This window comes from Gymnoscopelus microlampas (genome assembly GCF_963454915.1).
Source record: "Gymnoscopelus microlampas genome assembly, chromosome: 7".
NCBI classification, from domain to species: Eukaryota; Metazoa; Chordata; class Actinopteri; order Myctophiformes; family Myctophidae; genus Gymnoscopelus; species Gymnoscopelus microlampas.
In genome coordinates this window covers 58,120,519-58,128,159 of record NC_139944.1, presented here as the reverse complement: position 1 = coordinate 58,128,159, position 7,641 = coordinate 58,120,519, and positions in this window count along the sequence as shown.

Genomic DNA, 7,641 nt, shown 5'->3' with positions numbered 1-7,641 from the left:
TCCTTAATAACACATCTTAATATCACACTATCACCACGTTCCAACGGATTTCTCCGGAAAGGTGCTCACGGTAGTGAGGATCTTTTAGTAATATTAAGCACAAACATACAATATAAACACATTCAGTTTCACCACGTTCCAACGGATTTCTCATCGAACACCCAAGAGTACTCTCATCCAATCTAGACCGAACACCCCTTAGAATGAAATGGGGGTTATTCTAGATTTAGACTGAATACAGATACCTCGTGGGTTATTCTAGAAGATGATCCGGAAAAGTGCTCACGGCTCACTCATAGTGATGACCGCGGAGAGAAAATTGTTAGACCCGGATAATTCACTCAGATCGCGTTTTGGATACACATAGTGATGACGCGCGTCCGTCAATATCTGTGATTTCATACACACTACAGTATACAATTTGCAGGAAATAAATCACTCTTGTTGCTTCTAAAACATAGCAACATACCCTAAGCTTTCACTGCCTACAGTGCTTAGGTTCATGTTTATGCACGCAGATAAACAATGTCTATATGCACATAGATAGACAACTTTTGTGTCTCACTTACGTGCTATCTTATAGTTGTGTGATCAGCGTTCAAATGCCGTCGGCCGTTCCTTGAAGAGCAGATGATAAGACGAGATGACCACCGGCCTGGAGGCGAATTCAACGCTCCAGGATTTTTTCAGGATCCGGGTCCTGGCTGCAGACTTTTCCAGCGGCGTCTTCCTTCTTTACTCTTCTTGGAACAGCTCTGGCATCCGAGCTCGATAGGACCATTGATGATAGAGTTTTGTCATAAAACTATCACTTGGCACATCACCTCAGGGCTTCAGCACACATTGGAATAAGATAGACACAGACACAGTTGGAGATCTCCGTCATATTTTACTTGGTCCAAGGAGCCAATGTCCAGCTTTACCTGAATCATTTTCTGGAGTACAACTCACTTTACATTGTCATTTATACAAGGAAACAGGACAGACAGAGAAGCTAGCAGGGAGGCGTGACCAAAAGTACTTAAAAGTATCAGATTACTCTAGTAATCTATACTGAATGTAATTTATAACAGCGTACAGGCAGAGCAAACTGAGAGAGAGAGAACTCCAAGGCAGGGAGTGAACTGATAACAGAGGAATGCAAACATCTGTGGCTTTCATGGACCTGGTACAATAACAAAACCATCCAATATGAAGTGTTTGGCCTCTGCATACACAGGGAGATTGAATATACTTTATATTCAATTGAATGATTAATTAGTTGAACACATATTAACAAAATGAATACACATTAACCCAATTACTTTATGTCAGCATACTAAACATAAAAATCGGTTCCTACAGTGTGACATAGAATGGCGAAGTACGGCATTAATTTAATATATATAAGTTAAAAATATGGACGTCTGACAGTATATGTAATGTGTTCCTCTGGAGTGAGAGTGGAAACATAGTGGCTCTCTACATCATCAAAGTTGCATCACCCCTGGCCCTGAGCTAAGGCCACGTAGATTGAGCAACTTCAATTATGAATGTACATGTGGTGTATATGTGTGTGAATATGTGGTGTATATATGTGTATATATGTGTGAATGTACATGTGGTGTATACAGTATCAAATCAAAATCAAATAGTACTTTGATTTTGATCCGCGGGTGCGGGTGCGGGGAAGCGAAGGCGTGTGTGTGCGCGGGTTATGTTACATTCATGAGATCCATGTGTTTGTGTGTGTGTGTAGAGGCCTGGAGTTTGTCCTTGGTGTTTCACCCAGTCTAGTTATCTCGTTCGCTGTCAGAGTGATAACACAGCGAGTTGTGAAGCTGTGGGAGACGTCCTTGATTGGGTTCCGACTCCACATTGTAGCCACCAGAGGAAAAGTCCGGGGGGGGGGGGGGGGGGGGTCCAAATTGATCCAAATAATCCATATTCATCCGTTTAGCCGAAGCAGACAATTTATCTACTTTTCTTTTCATGCTGGCCCATCCAGCCTGGTTCTAATCATGTTCATATCACCCCGCAGAGCGGTGACTCTCTCAGCGATGATTTCAAGTGTGTGGCCTCTGGCTGAGATGTCGTCCACAACACGTTTCATGTCCGAGACCGATGTCTTGATGTTGTCCAACATGTTCTTTCTCAGAGAGCGATGCCAGCTTGATGTCTAGCTTGGACTCTCTCTCCAAGATCGATGCCAGGATGGTGTCCAGCTTGGTGTCCAGCTTGGTGTCCAGCTTGGTGTCCAGCTTGAGGACCCTCTCGTTGATGTTATTCGTGTCGCGTTTCAGTTCAGTGGTCACACCCGTCTGAGTTGCCAGCGCTCTGCCCATCTCTACTATCATTACAGGCAGCCTGGGGGCTCCATCCAGGGCAGCTGTCTTGCCAATTTTCCGATACACAAGTGCAATGCCCGATCCAATCAGCAAAAAAACCTGTTATCGTAAGAACAAAATTATAGACATCTTCAATGTCTACAATCTGTTCTCCACCGACAGAACTTCCAGACACAGAACTCTCCACTTGTAGTCGGAGTCCCCATGTATCCGGCTAAATAAGTCCCTTCGGGGCAGCTGGGGTCCTCCGGTCCAGATTTCCGTGTTGAGAACATTTTGTCTATTGCGTTTAAAGGCAATTAAAGGCAATTAATTAATAATATTATCCATGTTTTCACCCGGGATTGTTCGTGGATACAGTGTAGAGAGGCGAGGTGGAGAGATAAGGGTCAGGAGGAGAGAAAGAATGCGACCGCCTTCATCAGCTAGTGGGGAAAGTCTGAGGTATGAGGGGTATGAGGGGTATGAGGGGGTATGAGGGGTATGAGGAGTATGGGGGGGTATGAGGGGTATGAGGGGGTATGAGGGGGTATGAGGGGTATGAGGGGGTATGAGGGGTTCCCAACCTTTCTGATACCATGGACCGGCTGCCAGTTCATTTCGCGGACCAGAAAGGATCTTTTTTTTTAAATATATGAACACATATTTTTTTATATGCAACCAATGTTTATCATATTATGTGGCATATATGTGGACGTATGTGAGCTATATATGAGACATATATTTCCTATTTATCCACCAGTGTTGATTTTGACATCACATTTTGATTTAGTTTAGTCATAGTCTTTTGAATAAAATTCCATTTAGTTTTAGTCATATTTTAGCCATCTGAAATGTTTTAGTTTTAGCCTATTTTTAGTCGACTAAATATAAGATTTTAGTCGACTAAATCTACAGTTGATTTAGTCGACTTTAATGTATTTTAGCGGTGCCTTGATGATGTCGTAATGCCTGCTTTTACACTTGGTTGCATGCTAAAAATAGCCGATCTACAAGCTCACAACGCGTCGCGCTGCGACGCGTTGTGAGCTTGTAGATCGGCTATTTTCAGAGTGCAACACCCGAGCGCAACCAAACATAAAATGACTTGTCTTTTTGGTCACTAGATCCCTCAATAACATTTTAGTCTAGTTTTTATTTGTTGATGAAATTGTCAATATATTTAGTCTCAGTTTTAGTCATCATGGCTTTAGTTTTTATTCGTTTTCGTCAGTGAAAAAATGTTGTCGACGAACATTTTTCGTCATAGTTTTAGTCGACGAAACCAACACTGTTATCCATATGTATGCACATATATGAACCTGAATATGTACTATTTATCCACATAATATGAACCTGAATATGGCATGTATGCAGCATACTGTATATTCTGCATATACTTATCATATATTGGCATATATGTTCATATATTCCGGTGTCCCTCAGACCAGCATCATGGCCAATCAGAGGCTGGTTAGAGGCAGCTGTTGGCTTGTCATGTGACATGCCCTCAAAGCAATCAGAATGGAAGAAAAAGGGACATTCCTCGCTTTTTCAAAGGGGGTTCTGGTACAAGAACACAGCCATGGTAAATCAATAGGAATATATTCATTTCATGTTATTGACCAAAATTGCATCTTGTAAACTGAGTAGCTAAGCTACAAATAATGACCCAAAAAGTGTCTTAACTACTTGACGAGGTTCACAAATATGAATGTAGCTCAACTACCGCAAGCTACAAAAAATGTAGCTAAGCTACGTAGCTCAGCTACATGTAGCTTAATGCTCCACAACACTGTTTATATAGAAGCTGTTTGGTAAGATCTAAACCAGCTGTAACCTACTAGAGGTGGTAGATAGGTAGGTAGGTAGGTAGGTAGGTAGGTAGGTAGATATACGATACGATAATACTTTATTGTCAGTTCACACTGAAATTTGTCTTGCGACCCAGCAGCCATGTATGCAACAATAAACAGTTCACACATTTGACATGACACAAGAAAAACAACACAATACAAAATACATACATAAAGACATACAAAGACAAGAGCAATGTCCACCTCTCAGCCTACCCTTGGCCTATAAATCCTGATTAAGCCTCAGTGTCGTCTGATGGACAAAGGACCTCTTCAGTTTGACCTTATTGTATGTAGGAACACCGTATCTCCTTCCTGAAGGCAGCAACCTATATTCTCCATACAAAGCATGGCTAGTGTTTGAAGTGATATTCCTTGCCAACCTTATCATACTATCATTATACGTAGTTGTATAGAGCCTCTGAAGTGGCTGTCCAACAATCTTTGAACAAATGTTCAGTTGCTGCAGCAGTTGTGACTTTAAGGCTACAGACAGACATCCATACCAGGTGGTACTACAGTACTGAAGAACACTCATTATAACAGAAGTGAAAAACAAAAGAATAATCTGTCTACTAGCACCAAAAGATCTCAAACGGCGAAGGAAATAGACTCTTTGCTTTGTCTTCTTACCCACTGATTCAATCTGTTCTTTCCATGACAGAAGGTGGTCAATTACTACTCCTAGGTATATATACGAACATACCTGGTTGATCTGTTCACTATGAATAGTTATGGGGGATCTGTGTATCTCTAGTGGGGCACCAAAAACAATCTCCTCTGTCTTTTTTGTGTTAATGATAAGAGCGTTGTTATCGCTCCACTCCACCACCTTATTTACTCTGTGTTGGTGCAGTCCAGGATCACTGGAACTATCCAAAAGGGAAATCAAAACTGTATCGTCAGAGTACTTTAGAATATATTGGTCTGTTTTGTCAGTGCGACATTCAGACAGACATTCCTCAGTACGACAGCTGTCAGTATAAAGGGTGAAAAGTACAGCTGAGCTTACGCAACCCTGGGGAGCACCAACATTAGTAGTTAATGCTGCGGAGAGGGTTTTGTTCACTTTCACCCTCTGTACTCTGTTAGTAAGGAAGGAAGCATACCAGTGAATTAAGTATGGATTCAGTTGCAACTGCACCATCTTTGACACCAGAATATCAGACTGTATTGTATTGAAAGCTGAAGAGAAGTCTAAGAACAGCACCCTTGCATAATTCTTATTAGACTTATCTAGGTGTTTTGTAATGAAGTGGACCAGTGTGACAACCGCATCCTCTGTACCGCAACCTTTCTTATAAGCAAACTGACAGGGGTCAAATTTGTCTTTAGTTATACTTACAAGATGTTGCAACAGTATTCTTTCCAGTGATTTCATGATCACTGAAGTGAGAGCTATGGGTCTATAATCCTTATGTTCTTTTGGACATTGGATTTTGGGTAGTGGTTTTATGTGTGAGGTTTTCCAACACAGAGGAATTGTGTGTGTGTCTACAGAGGTTTGAAAAATTGGTTGCCACACAGGAGCCAACTCAGATGCAAAGTTTTTGAGGAGAAAAGCACTGCACTCGTCCGGCCCATTAGCTTTCCTTGTGTTAGTACACCGAAACACTTTTCTGACATCCTCTTCAGTGATGACAATTCTGTCTGAGGGGGCAGGTGTTACAGCCTTAAGTATTTCAGTGCACTTAGAGGAATCGCCTAATGATTCGAATCTGGCAAAGAAAGTATTTAGGTCATTAGAAAAGCCAAGTTCATTATCTGTCACAATAGGTTTGGTTGGGGATGACATTCCTGTCATGGATTTCATAGTATCCCACGCCTTTTTGTGATTTTTGGCTTTAAACGCATCCTCTAGATGCTGTCTATGTGTCAATTTTGCCTGCCTCATTTTTGTTTTGAGCTTTCTTTCCGTCAACTTGAGTGCACCGAAGTCTTTGTTTATGAAGGCTATTTTCCTTTCATTTATTACATCTTTTATGTCCTTGGTCACATATGATTTATTGTTCGGAAAGATTTTAATTTCCTTTGTAGGAACAACCAGCTGTACACAAAAATTAATATAATCATTTGTAACATTGGTTGTTTTGTCCAATGAACCTTCTCTAAATGTGTCCCAATCTGTACAGTCCAGGCATGCTTTTAGTTGTTCCTTGCTTTCATTTGTCCTCTCCAACTACTTTCTTCTCCAGTTTTCCCCTCTTCAGTTTTGACTTATAGACTGGAGTCAAGCACACGACATTATGATCAGAGGTCAATATAGGCGGCCCAACCGTGGCAACATATGCTTTTGGAATGTTCACATAACACTTGTCCAGAATGTTATTTTTCCTAGTCGCATCCTTAACATATTGTTCAAATCCTGGCAAGACGGTGTCCAGATAGCACTGATTTAAGTCCCCAAGCACGATGGCTGGTGCCTCTGGATACTGCAGTTGCAGTCCGTGTACACAGTCAGCAATGGTTTTTGCTGCTTGTGCAGCTCTTCCCGGCCCTTTAGGAGGCACATATACTAGGAACAGTAAAATGCACCCAAATTCGCGGGGAAGATAGAAAGGTCTTAAAGTCATGCCTAGGATCTCCACGTTGGGATCGTCGCATATCCTAAGTTTGACGGAGAAGGATCGACACCAGAGATCATTTATGTACACACATACACCACCGTAGCCACTCCCTCCACCTCTGTCCAGTCGTACCATAGTAAATCCGGGGACTTCATAAAGTGAGTCTGGTTTTGATGGCTGTAACCAGCTCTCAGTGAAACATAACAGTGATGCCTCACGAAAATCATGATTGTACCTGGTGTATGTCCGTATCGTGCCTATTTTGTTGTGCAGAGAACGCACGTTGGCCAGAACGATAGAAGGGAGCGGGGGGCGGGTGAATCTCCTCCGTAGTCGGGTCCGAATTCCCCCTCTTTTCCCTCGTCTCCTCTTCCTCTTTCCTCGGATCAACTCCACGGGGATGTTATCAAACACCGGTAGATGGACGTGGTTTGCCGTTGTGTTCGGCTCCGGCGGCCGTAATGCCAGCAGTGCAGCTCGGCTGTACACACAGGCGGTCCCGGTCGCGCCGTTTTCACGCCAGATGTTTGTGTCGAGTTGAGTCTGTTCAACCGACAAGCAGGAGTTGATAGTCCATAGGATCAGCAGCAGAGTTATTTCTACCGCTCTCATCTTGTATCCCATAACATGTAACGACATATAGGCACACGGACAACACAAATAACGAAAACAATAAGGCATACAAGGCCCTCTGAGGTCGCGGTGCAGCCGCAGAGCAGCGCACACGGAAGCAGCAGCTGAGCAGAGCAGAGCAGAGCAGAGCAGAGCAGATAGACAGATACATAGATAGATAGATAGATAGATAGATAGATATAGTACTAAGGGATCAGGTATTATGTAGGATTTATATCTTGCTAATCAAAATACTACCTTTTTGGATCGGCACAAGCCGTAGGCCCTACTCGTTACGTT